This window comes from Lolium rigidum, chromosome 5, assembly GCF_022539505.1.
Source record: "Lolium rigidum isolate FL_2022 chromosome 5, APGP_CSIRO_Lrig_0.1, whole genome shotgun sequence".
In the NCBI taxonomy this organism is placed as follows: domain Eukaryota; kingdom Viridiplantae; phylum Streptophyta; class Magnoliopsida; order Poales; family Poaceae; genus Lolium; species Lolium rigidum.
This window is the reverse complement of record NC_061512.1, coordinates 38,933,199-38,946,700: the sequence shown is the minus strand read 5'-3', so window position 1 is coordinate 38,946,700 and position 13,502 is coordinate 38,933,199.

Genomic DNA, 13,502 nt, shown 5'->3' with positions numbered 1-13,502 from the left:
ACAAGTTAGACGTCTCTAATTTGGTTTGCATATTTTACGTGGTTTAGGGTTTTCGAGTGAGATCTAATCTACCTACGAACATGAACCACAACGATGATACTAGTGTTGTCAATAGAAGAGTAAATTGAATCTTCACTATAGTAGGAGAGACGAGACACCCGCAAAGCCACTTATGCAATACAAGTTGCATGTCGAGCGTGGAGCAAATCTCATGAACGCGGTCATGTAAAGTTAGCCCGAGCCGCTTCATCCCACTATGCCACAAAGATGCAAAGTACTCAAACTAAAGATAACAAAAGCATCAACGCCCACAAAACCATTGTGTTCTACTCGTGCAACCATCTATGCATAGACACGGCTCTGATACCACTGTAGGGATACGTTGCATAGAAAACAAAATTTTTCCTACCGCAAGAACGCAATCCAAGCCAAGATGCAATCTAGAAGATGGGAGCAACGAGGGGATGAACGAGACTAACCCTTGAAGATTTCCAAAGCCTATAAGAGTAGGCTCTTATTGCTGCGGTAGATGATCACTTGCCGCTTGCAAAAGCGAGTAGAAGATCTTGATCACGGTGCCACGATCGGGCAGCACCTCCGTACTCGGTCACACGTTCGGTGTTGATGAAGACGACGTCCTTCTCCCCGTTCCAGCGGGCAGCGGAAGTAGTAGATCCTCCTCGGAATCCCGACAGCACGACGGCGTGGTGGCGGTGGTGGTGGAGATCTCCGGTGGAGCTTCGCTAAGCATATGCGGGAGATATGGTGGAGGAGGGGCGCTAGGGTTTGGGAGAGAGGGTCTAGGGCGCCGGCCACTTGGGGGCTGCGGCCTAGGAGGGCTTGGTGTGGCCGGCCCCTCCCCTATGCCCCTCATTATATAGGTGGAAGCCCCAAGAGTTGTATCCCAAGTCTTCGAATAAGACCCCAACACCAAAACCTACCTTTGGTGGGAAACCTACTCAAGATGGGAGTCCCACTCTAGGTGGGATTCCCACCTTTCCTTGAGGGAGGGTGGCCGGCCACCTCAGGTGGAGCCCACCTGGGACTCCTCCCTTAGGGTTTGGCCGGCCAAGCTTGTGGAGTCCCTCCAGGACTCCACCTTCCATAGTGCCTTTCTTCCGGACTTTTCTAGAACCTTCTAGAACCTGCCATAAATGCACCGGATCATTTCCAAACTTGGAATATGACTTCCTATATATGAATCTTATTCTCCGGACCATTCCGGAACTCCTCGTGATGTCCTGGATCCCATCCGAGACTCCGAACAAAACTTCGAACTCCATTCCATATTCCATATACTTAAATGACATCAAACCTTAAGTGTGTCACCCTACGGTTCGTGAACTATGCAGACATGGTTGAGACTTCTCTCCGACCAATAACCAATAGCGGGATCTGAAGATCCATAATGGCTCCCACATATTCAACGATGACTTAGTGATCGAATGAACCATTCACATACGATACCGATTCCCTTTGTCACGCTATATTTTACTTGTCCGAGGTTTGATCATCGGTATCTCTATACCTTGTTCAACCTCGTCTCATGACAAGTACTCTTTACTCGTACCGTGGTATGTGGTCTCTTATGAACCATTCATATGCTTGCAAGCTATTAGACGACATTCCACCGAGAGGGCCCAGAGTATATCTATCCGTCATCTGGATGGACAAATCCCACTGTTGATTCATATGCCTCAACTCATACTTTCCGGATACTTAATCCCACCTTTATAACCACCCATTTACGCAGTGGCGTTTGATGTAATCAAAGTACCTTTCCGGTATAAGTGATTTACATGATCTCATGGTCGAAAGGACTAGGTAACTATGTATCGAAAGCTTATAGCAAATAACTTAATGACGTGATCTTATGCTACGCTTAATTGGGTGTGTCCATTACATCATTCATATAATGACATAATCTTGTTATTAATAACATCCTATGTTCATGATCACGAAACCATGATCATCTATTAATCAACAAGCTAGTTATAAAGAGGCTTACTAGGGACTCTTTGTTGTTCACATAACACACATGTCTCAATGTTTCGGTTAATACAATTATAGCATGGTATGTAAATATTATCATAAACACAAAGATATATTATAATAACCATTTTATTATTGCCTCTTGGGAATATCTCCAACAGTCTTCCCACTTGCACTAGAGTCAATAATCTAGTTTACATTTGTAAAGATATAACACCTTGGCCTTCCGGTGCTTTATCATGTTTTGCTCACGGGAGAAGTTTTAGTCAACGGATCTGACATGCTCAGAAACGTATGTATTTTGCAATTCATTTGCGTCTCATGTGTGACGTATTCTGCCTTCGTTTGTAGAATCCGTCACAACATTTAGAACTATTCTAAATCTAGCATTCTCATATACAATAATGTAGAATCCTAATCATTTTTATGGATTTTTCCGATTCTACTAACTCATTACCTTTACCATCGTCTTAACGATAGAAGAATACTACTTAAACATTCCAAGCCATTTTCACCTAGAGTTGGTTGGGTGACATGTGTGACGTACCGAATGAATGAATCCAAAATTTCTTGGAATGTCTTAACAAACATCGAATCTGTCCGGTGTATAACTAAACTCCTAAATGTCGTTGGATGTAGAATTTTATCTTGTGAATGCCAAACTCTAGCCCCTTTCTTCGAAATGAAATATTTTAGCCTCGTGCAATGAACACGAGATCTTTTATATTTACTTTACATGAAGAAACAAGACATGATAAAATGGATATACGTGGTAGCATCACATGCATACATATATATGGGCGTGGATAGACTAGTTAGTGAAAGAAACTTGTTTGGATGCACAGAATTGAAGTCAGGAAATGAATTAGGTGGGAATTCCAAATCCTGTCTGGAAAGGAAATGGCTTCCAATTCGAATTCTGTTGTTTGGGTGGCTTGAAATTTGCTGCTGGAATCAGAGGGTGCTACACAATTCCAATTCTTGTTTGGATGTACGAACCATGGAATTTGATTTTTTTTTTGAAATGTGGCATATCTATGTGTGTATGTGTATGAATGGTCACACGTGTATACATTAGCATGTATATATCACAATAAGCACATAGTAACACGAAATATTTCGCAAAAAAAGTAGGTATTTTATGTCTCTTACACATAGCACACACTTAGCACGACCGGACAGTTCATAATCAACCAAGTACGTAGTAAGCTATTTTTAACATCCACACATCATAGCAACCATCAAGGCAAGGTCAAGAGATATGTCTTCCTGAAGTTCATAGGGAGGGCCATGAATGCTTCAAACACGCGCTCATTGATGGTCAACTTCTGATAAGCCTTGATTATATCAGCATCCTCCAACTCAGGTACTTTCTTTAGTGCATCAAGGATTTCAGCTGGAGGAGTCACCTTTGGCATAGAAAGTGGCTCGGTTGCCTTCAAAGCCTCATCAAAAGATGTCCTCATTTCTCCCATCATGCACAAGATGGCCTCACTAGTGCGTTGCCTCTTTTTAGGCACCTCGGGAGATGCTTCAGGAGCTGGTGTGCTCGAACCACCTGCTTCAGTTGCATGGTCATCCTGAACAGTCTCAGTTGCTGTCCTAGCACCTGCACCGGTTGCATGATCTTTTGAATAGATGATCTGGATAGCATCCCAATTCCTCACGACCTTGTTCCGGTAGCAACCTGCTTCCTTGTTAGCCTACATATTACACACATATTTAAGTACAACAAATAATATTGACGTTCCATAAGTAAGCACAAAATCAAATATATAGTGTTAGCTACCTCCACATATCGAGACCACACTTCATTGCTATCAACCATCACCATGTTATTTTCCCAATCCCATCCAAAGCCACTTTGAGCAAGCATCTTGCTAATGATCTCGTAGTGCTTGTCAAATGTTTTAATTCTTGCTTGTATTTTGTCCTTGTTGATGACAACATCACATTTCTCCTTCACATGCTTAATGCAAGCATTGTACACATGTGGCTTCCAACCATTTTGAGCATGGTCTCCATTGTTGTGATGCTCAACTAGCATGGCCAACAATGCCGTGTCCATGTCAGCAGTCCAAGCCAGGTAACTCCTATTACCTTTCTTGCCTTTTGGTTCAGTCATGCTTCTATAAGTTAAATTAAAATAAGGACAAAAGATCAAGTCGGAGTAAGGTAAATCATACATATATATTACTTTAATGATGATGCATGAACAATATTAACGCACAAAAGGAAGCATCCCAACAGTAATATCACACAAAGACATTGTCATGAAGCAAGTTATCTACTCTCTCATTACGCATCTAATTTTCCATTGTTAGTTCAGCGTGCGTAACAAGATAGTCAGCAAACATCTCATCAGCAAATTGCTGCCTAAAATCGGTCCATGCATCACTTAGTTGGACACTTCTAATAAAAGTAGCATCATCTACAGGCTCAGGAGTCATGGCTGCTAGTTCAGCGTCCACTTCCGGAAGCAACAGATCATCTCTCACATGTTGCATATCCCTTGCATAGTTGTGCAACACACAACATGCATTAATAATTCGTATCTGCAAATATTTAGTTCATAGTCAGCACTTGTTGGTTTATAGTATTATTTGAACACAATATGGACATGTATTACCTGGTCTTCTATGCGAAAGAAAGAACAAGTACGTAGGAAGGCCCATTTTTTCTTCAACAACCCAAAAGTTCTCTCCACAACATTTCTAGCACGAGAATGACGCAAGTTATACAACTCTTTTTCATTTTGGGGCCTTTGTTGACTGGCAACCCACTCTTTCAAGTGGTACCGAGTAGATCTAAATGGAGATAGAAATCCAGGTCCATTTGTATAGCCAGCATCGACTAGGTAGTATTTTCCTATTTGTAAGTAAATGAGTTAGCTAACAATTAAATATAAGAAAGAAAGAAAAAGCCAAAGCGGAAGTGTGGTACCCTGTGGGACAATAAATGCATCTCGACGGTCATTTCGCATAGCATCTTTTAAAACTCTTGAGTCTGATGCAGAGCCCTCCCAACCAGGAAGAACATACAGAAATTTCATGTTCCAGTCAACCACACCTAGCATGTTAGTGCTGATATCCTGCTTTCTGTTTCTATACCTCCCCTTGTCAGCGGCATTAACAAACACAGGAATATGACATCCATCTAGTGCTCCAAGTGCATTGCCAAACCACCTCCATTTGTAATCATTAGGGGGTTGACAGAAGGATCAGGAAGCTTGATGAACTCCCTATGTAGAGATAGGATGGCTGACAACACGGCTGCAAAGTTCCTACTGATGGTCTCTATAGACCGCTGATATGTTCCACCCAACATTCTCATTTTAATTCCATGCCCAACAACTTGTAGGAACATAGCAAGATTTTCCTCTACTGTCACAAGCGTGCTATCTTTGAGACCACACTTCTCACGCAACATACCACAGAGATCGTGAAAGTTTCTTTTAGTTAACCGTAGCTTATCATAGCAATTTGTCTCGGACCCATCATATGTTTGCTTCAATATATACTTCCTATATACAATCTTCTCCTCATCATCGTTGAAGCATCCTAGATTTTTCGGTGCCCTTTGCATACTAAGATAAGCTAGAGCAAGACATGACATCTCAAAAAACTTCTTTGTGAATACTATCCTTTTTCTTTTTCTTCTTTTATTTTCTTCGGTAATGTAAGGAACCAACTCTTGTTGGGACATGATGATACTACAATGCACAAACCATTTTTAAATAAATTATGTAAAGCATACACAGCAGAAAAAATCAACTTAAAAAAACTAGCTGACGCAACAACAAATTCATGTCACAGAACACCCATCATAGTAGGAATATTACAGAAGGTTTTTTTACCTTCAACTCCAACAGTCGCCGGCGATCCAATCTCTTGCAAAGGTCAGTGTTCTGCAAGACAAAGAAATAAACGCAAGGATCAGTGTTCTGCAAGAAAAAGAAATAAATACATGTACGCCATGAAATACCAGACCGAATTACTACTGCTTTCATCTCCCAGGGACTAGGATCGGGACAAAGAAACAAACACATGGATTGAGACTAGTACATGCATACTGATCGTTCAATGCATCTATTCATGTGCATACGAATTACTACTACTGGGACTACCAGCAATACACTTCTAGTACCAGATGCCAAAACTATGATTCTAGAAGTTCGATGCTCGCCAAGAATTACTACTGCTGGACTACCGGCACTACAGTTCTAGTTGACAGAGCTGCTTGCCCGGTGAGCGCAGCGCCGTGTTCCTGCTTCGTCTCCGGCCGGCCGGCCATGCTCGTCTTCTGCTGTCGCATCTACACAGGCGGACTCAAACTCAACGTGATTTGAGGCCAGACCAGCATAACTGGTTCGTTCCTTCATGTGCAGGAGTGAGAATCTTGCGTTCTCTACCTCGTGGTACAGATTCCCGCCGCCGAGACCGTCGTTCCGCCTAGGTTTAGGACTGGCGGACGGGAAGGGATCGGAGACGATGGGGATGGGCCACCGCCGGACCTAGGGCATCGGAGATAGAGGGGATGGGGATGGGGATGGTACGAGGATGGGATGAACTGGGGAGGGAGCTTACCAGCCAGCGGCGGCGCTGAGGGAGGCACAGGCGGGCGTATTCCTCTCGGACGAGGGTTTTCACGAGCGAGACAAAGCGGTACGTGGGGATAGGGGTACCGATCGTTTCCAGATCAATTCGGAGGTGGGAGGCTCCGAATTGGAGTCCACGGGAGGAGAGCCCGGGCGGGGTGTGCGTGGAATTGAGTCTCCGTTTCCAGGTCCGAATACTAGGACGAAACAAACAGTAGAATTCGGTGTTAGTTTCCAATTCCGTGATTCTGAGCCCAATTGACTGCATCCAAACAGGGTGAAATTCTCACAACCCGTGAAAGCTTTTTTTGAGGAGGATACGTGTTCCATTCATTTCATACTGCTGGAATACAGGACACGTACACACATAAACAGAAGGGACCATAATAGACTCGAGGACCCACACAAATGCAAAATGGACCCGGAAAACAAAAAAATACATTGAAGCCCTTTGAGATCCCTGCATCACAACCGCCTAGCGCCGCCCACCTCCAGCGCCACCGCAGCGCCCGCCGGAGAGAAGAAGGGCGTATACCAGCACACCCGAGCTCGATGCGGCTCCATTGCCGTCGGGAGCTTTGTGAACCTCTATAGTTGGTCATCGAGGACGACACCTTCGCCGCTGGGGCACGTCGGTCGGGGCCTCGCCCCAAGCCATCAATCGAGCTCCAGATCCAGAGCACCCCGTTGATAATGTCACGGAGTAGAACTAGATCCGCCGACCTCATACCAAGCCACTCCGAGCAGATCTCGCCGTCCCCTGGTCCTTCGCCGCTGGGGCACGTCGGTCGGGGCCTCGCCCCAAACCATCAATCGAGCTCCAGATCCAGAGCACCCCGTTGATAATGTCACGGAGTAGAACTAGATCCGCCGACCTCGTACCAAGCCACTCCGAGCAGATCTCGCCGTCCCCTGGTCCTTCGCCGGCGGCGCCGGCCTGAACCAGCTCCTTAACAAACTCCATAGCTCCACAACAGCGCTGGAGCATGCACAGCCGCGACGGCGAAGCTGGAGACCAAAATCCCAAGACGAGTACACCGCCGCCGCCGCGTCGTACTCGAGAGGAAGAGCGAGCACCAAGATCCGTCGCCGACCAAGAAGTAGAGATCCGCATCGGTGAGGGATCTGGAGCATCTTTATTGGAGACCACCATCTTCAACATCAGAGATGAAGAAAACGTAGGCCAAATCCTAGCTAAATAGACTACTACTAGTCTACAACTGTACATATCCGTGTGGCGGATCCGGCGACTCTCCTCCGGCCGATGAGCGCGAGGCCCATGAGGAAGAGAAATCGACGGAGCCGCCACCGGAAAACTTGTCGCTCGCCCGGTCCCCCTTTCTGCGGAGAGAGAAAGGAGAGAAGGGAGAGAGAGAGTACCTTTAACCCATGAAAGCTGATAGGCATAGTTTTCATAATCTAAAACTTACCTTTTTTTTCTAAAAACCCGATTCCGAAAACCTTTGCATGTCTAGGATCCTTTGGTCCATGGTATACATCACACACCCACATAGTTGAGCTTGCTGCGTACACAATCTATCTTCTTACCCTTTCTAGACTAGGGACACCCGTCCAAACCCAATAGGACGGCATGGAGAACCACTCCTAGAAGGGGAAGTTAGGCACATGAGCGAAGTAGTCACAACTGCAGTTATAGTTATCAGAAAGAAGGATGTAGAATAGGACGGGACCAATCTCCAAGCCCAAGAACATATTCATAGAGTATTGGTTAGTAGCAATCATCAGCTAAATAATACTCGAAATAGGTCGCGTCGTGGAATAGTCAACGAGTTATTCCTTCTGGATCTTGGTTTGAACAGGAACTTACCTGAAAAATTCACCGTGCCACGGAGGTTCCACAAATCTATTGCATATGATCTTTTGAGATGAATACTAAAGTGAGGAACCTTTAGACCTGCGATGTTTCTATTGTCATGATGTTCGGTGCAATATTCGTGGAACGGTGTTCCGTTAGTGTTATGCCAACGACTTGTACAGTATAACATGTAGTGGTGTACATGATCACTACATTGACCTCGGCCAGAACAACGCAGACACTAGCGTCAACAATGGAGGAAGAGGCGAAGGCTCCAACAATAACCCTAGCAACACCGACAACCCTAGTCGACTAGAGGATGCTTAGTCACCAACAATAACCCTAGCAACCCTAGCTGAATTATGACCGTTACAGTGGCGACTGGCGATCTTCGCCCTTCACCGTCGAAGGGGACCTCGCCGGCCGTCGCTACCAAGGGGAATCCGGACTGGCTGCCGCTGAGCCGATTCTGGGTCCTGGAATCGGACGAGGAGGAGGATGCTGACGAAGGTACGGATCTGATGCCGACGCCTGTTTGCAGCGACAGGTCTTTGAGGTATCTGTGTCGATCGCCGTCGCCGGTGAGCACGAGGGATATCTCGGAGGAGCCACTGCAACTTGCTCGTCGTGCACAACGGAGGATCGAGAGGCAACATCTCCAGCGCCAGGCAGCCTTGCTGTTCACTTCACCGATGCCATCTTCATCAGAAGGTGATCTTCTCCATGGTGCATTGGATCCAACTCTGGGCTCTCCTTTCATCGCAAGAGCAACAGGATGTCATGGCTTCTGGATGCACACGGCTCCAGATGGTCGCTCAGGATATCTTGTGCCGGGCTGGCTGGCAGCATATTAGTCGACTAGAGGATGCTTAGTCACTTTGTGCTGTTTTCCTTTTTTCGCTGGTTGATTTTTGTATCAACTTTAAGCGAACCTTGAGATGTAATAAGTACTTCTGAACAAAATATGCTGGATGTTAATAAAAGGCTGTGTGCATCATCACGATGTAGAAGCCGGGTTTATCCCTTTTCAAAAAAAAAGCAACACCGACAACAATGATGAAGGCACAAGGACTGGGACGAGGAGGAGGACTGCAACATCTTCTACCGCTACTGCTGCAGCTAGGGTTTAGTTTAGGTTTAAATTTAGTTAAAATTTCATTCAACTTTATAAAATATCTTTACAATTTGAATGAAATATAAGTTCATCTTTTGAATTTAACTTCTAAAAGTTTCAACAGAAAACTATTGAAACGTGGCGGCCGTGGAAAGACGTCCCTCTAAGGCTGGTCATAGTGCATAGTATCATATACTAGTATCATGCATATGATACTTGTCTATGATACTATCTCTATAGTGGGTGGTATTATAGAGTAGTATCATAAACTTTTAAATTTATTGTTTTGTAGAATCCCAATGTTAAATCTATGTACATGATCTATTTGACATGTACTTTTCTCGTAACTTGCGCTATGATACAGTATCCACCTATGTTACTCTAACCTTATCTCTCCTCCTTAATTAGATGCCACATAATCATTTTTGTGGGCCTAATATGCATGATACTACCTATGATACTAGCACTATGGCCAGCCTAAACTATACTACCGTCAGCGGCGCTCCCAATACGAGCTACCTGGATGGACAATTGGAGGTGGTTGGTGGCATGTAAGATGCGTCAAATAAATGGATTCACAATTTCTTAAAATGTGTTAACCAGCATCGAATCCATCCGGTGTATAACTCTTCTCTTAGACCATCTCCAGTCGCGTCCCCCAAACCGTCCCCCAAACCGCGTCGGATCGAGCGTTTGAGGGACGTGTTTTGTTCGTGCCGCGTTTGGGGGACGTCGCTCCCCAGCCGCGTCCCCCAAACGCCGCCCCCAATCAGAAATTCAAATAGATGCATTCAAAAGAAATCGTTCCCGCCGATTCGTCGCGATCAGAGTAGCGGCGATCAAAGTACTAGGCGCGCGATCATATTACAGACCGGTGGTGCATGCAAATTAGAAGAAGGGGTTGGGCGACGGCGTCGTATCCTGAGTCGACGCAGGCCCGTCGAGCACGATGACCTCGTCGCGATCCGCTCCGTTGCTCGTGCATGGTGTGTCCGCTCCGTCGCCGACGCAGAGGCCGACGCAGGTGTAGCAAGTAGAAGACGCGTCGGCATGCTCTTGGCTGCGTTGCCGCTGCCGCCGATGCCGCTGCCGGGGCCGCCGCGTCCGCCGCCGCCATTTTGGCTTCGATGTCGTCGAGGATCCGGCCTTTGAAGAAGTTGTGCGCCGCTCGCGTCCGGGGAGACATTCCCTCTCGTCGACGTTCTCGGCAGGGACATGTCGTCCCTGCGTTTCTTGAGCTCCAGCCTTCTCCTCTTGCCTCTTGAGCAGCTCGGCCCACCTTTGGTCGGCCTTCTTGTCGCGGGAGATAAAGGTCGAGGAGACGTCGGCGAGGCATTTCGTGATCGACGCCTGCGTCTTCTCAGACGACGCAGCGTTGGCCAAGGTGGCCTTGGCAGCCTTGTTGCCAGTAGGACGCCCTATCGAAGTTGCCAGCGGCGCGTCCAGATCAATGGTGTCCTTCCCCTTGGACAGCGACAAGCGTGTCAACCGCCATTTCTCATTCATTTTGAGCTTGCCATAGCAATGCATGAGCACGAAAGATTTGTGACCTTCCGAGTTATTCGAGTACAAATCCATGGCCCTATCAAACTAACCAAAGGAAGTAGAGTCATTTGATCAAACACAATGTAGGCGCTACGGATTATGGAAGAAAGAGTCGTACCAGTTGGGCGACGTCGGCGCCGCTGTCGCCTCTGGTCTCTAAGTCCTGATGGTACCCATGGAAGGAGTTCACCGACGCCTGGATGATGGCCCATCGCGTCGACATTGCCTTCTGGCTCCTCTTCATTGGCACTTTCTGGTAGTCGATGTTGATCAGCTTGCGCTCATCGAACTCGGCCTTGATCCTCGCCCAATACTTCCCGCTTTTTTGGTTGGCGCCGATGATGGAGTCATGGCTCACCGTCGCCCACGACTCGCACAGACAAAGATCTTCCAGAGGCGTCCACTTCGGGCCTCGTGTGCCCGACGCCTTCTTCTTCTTCTTCTTCTTCTTCTTCGTCCTCACGCCGTCCGCGTCTACCTCCACGAGATCATCGTCACCGGCACCCTCGTCGTCCTCTTCCTCGCCGCCCTCTTCGTCCTCATCGTCGTCCTCCTCGTCGTCCTCCCACCCCGTCCTCTTCCTCGTCGTCCTCCTCCTCAACCCCGTCGTCCTCCTCGGCACCGGCGCCGTCGTATTCGAGCGGACCCCCGCGGCCGGTGAAAGGGTCGCCGTCCGGACCGGGTCCTGGCTCGCGCTGCTCGTACGCCGGGGAGTAGAGGTTGTTGGGGTTGAAGCCGCCGTGCGGCAGCGCATCCTGGTAGTGCGGCAACAAGTTAGGCGTCACGCACCCGGGAGTGGCGGAGGTAGAAGGCGGCTTGCGACGGAGAGATCACTCCCGGAACGTACACCGACACGGACGTACTCCATGGGCTCGCGTTGGTGGCGGCGATACACCCGACCATTACGTGCTGGTGCTGGCGCGCCGCCTGAGCCTTCTTCTCCAGCTCCGCCGCCCTCCGTCCTTTCCGCTCCACCGTCGATAGCTTCCGGCGAAGGCAATCTTGCCGCCATTGATCGTCGGTCCATCCTTCAGGCTTCTTCTTCGCAGCCGGCGCCTTCCGCGGCTTCGCGAACGGCGCTTTCGCCCCTTTCGTCCCATTGCCCGGCGGCTTCTTGGCCGCTTTCTTCGCCATCTTTTTGGGGGCTGTCGGCGGCGCCATGTGGAGAGGGTAGCGGCGGCGGGTGGATGGCGGGAGGGAGAAAGAAATCGGCGGGATAGGAGAAATGAATCGGCGGCGGGATATGTTTTGGGAGGCCTGAAATGCGCGGCGGTATAGGCGCGATTTGGCGGGAGCGGCGGGATTTGGCGGGAGTGTGAGACGAATTTTCCCTGTGCCGCTGACGGGTCGGGCCCGCGTCGGTTCACCTCGCTTTTCGGTGTGTCCGGCGTCCCCGGTGCGTCCCCTCTGGGACGGGGACGGGCTCGGGGCGCCGGACACAGTATCGGGCCGCGCCGGACAAAAATAGGCTTTGGGGGACGCGGCTGGAACACATTTTTTGTCTGGCGCGCCCCAAATCCCTTTGGGGACGCTTTGGGGGACGCGACTGGAGATGCTCTTAATTCTTAAATGTCATGTGTTGTACTACCCGTTTCGAAATATAAAGCTTTTTATAGAGCTAACTTAAATTTCTAAAAGCTTATATTGTGGAACGGAGGTAATATAATTTATCTTGTAAACTACAAACTCTTTAACCCCTTTTTCGAAGATGAAATATTTTAGCCTACTTGCGATGAACATGAGGTTTTTCTTAGAGCATCCCCACTCGTTGGCGCTCCCCACGCCCAAATCCGGCGAAATTTTTGTCCGGATTGGAGGAAGATTTGGCGTGGGGGGCAGTATATTTCCAGTCGTGTGCTCCCCAAGCGGCGTTTCTCGGGGAAAAAGAGGACGGCTCGGGAATCCGGACGAAAGAGGAGACACGTGGGCGTGGGCGGTTGGTTTAGCTTCATCCGGAGTCCCGAGCGCTCCTCAGGGGGCCGGGGATGGCATGGGGAGTCCGGACGAAAATAGGCTCAAATCCGGATCAAAACGAGGAACCGGGGGCCTGACTGGACCGTTTTTCGCCGTTCGGATGAAAAAAAATGGTCGTGGAGGGCTATGTGGGGAGACGAGTGGAGATGCTCTTACTTTACACGAAGACGTAAGACATGATAAAAATGGGTACACGTCGTAGCATATGTATCTGCGTGTGGATAGAGTGGTTAGCGAAATCCAATTAGCACTGGCACTCGACACGTGCGTTGGCCCCCAGAGAGATACTACTACACACAAATCCATCTCAATAAAACCCAAAAGAAAGCTTGATTATTATGCTTGTATTAATTGGCAGCTAGGTACTTCTTCCAACCACTGCAACCTTAATTCTTCTCATTAATCTCACAGTCCGTACGGTACCGTGCACAATAGTTCTACTTAATCAATGCTTAACACATGAA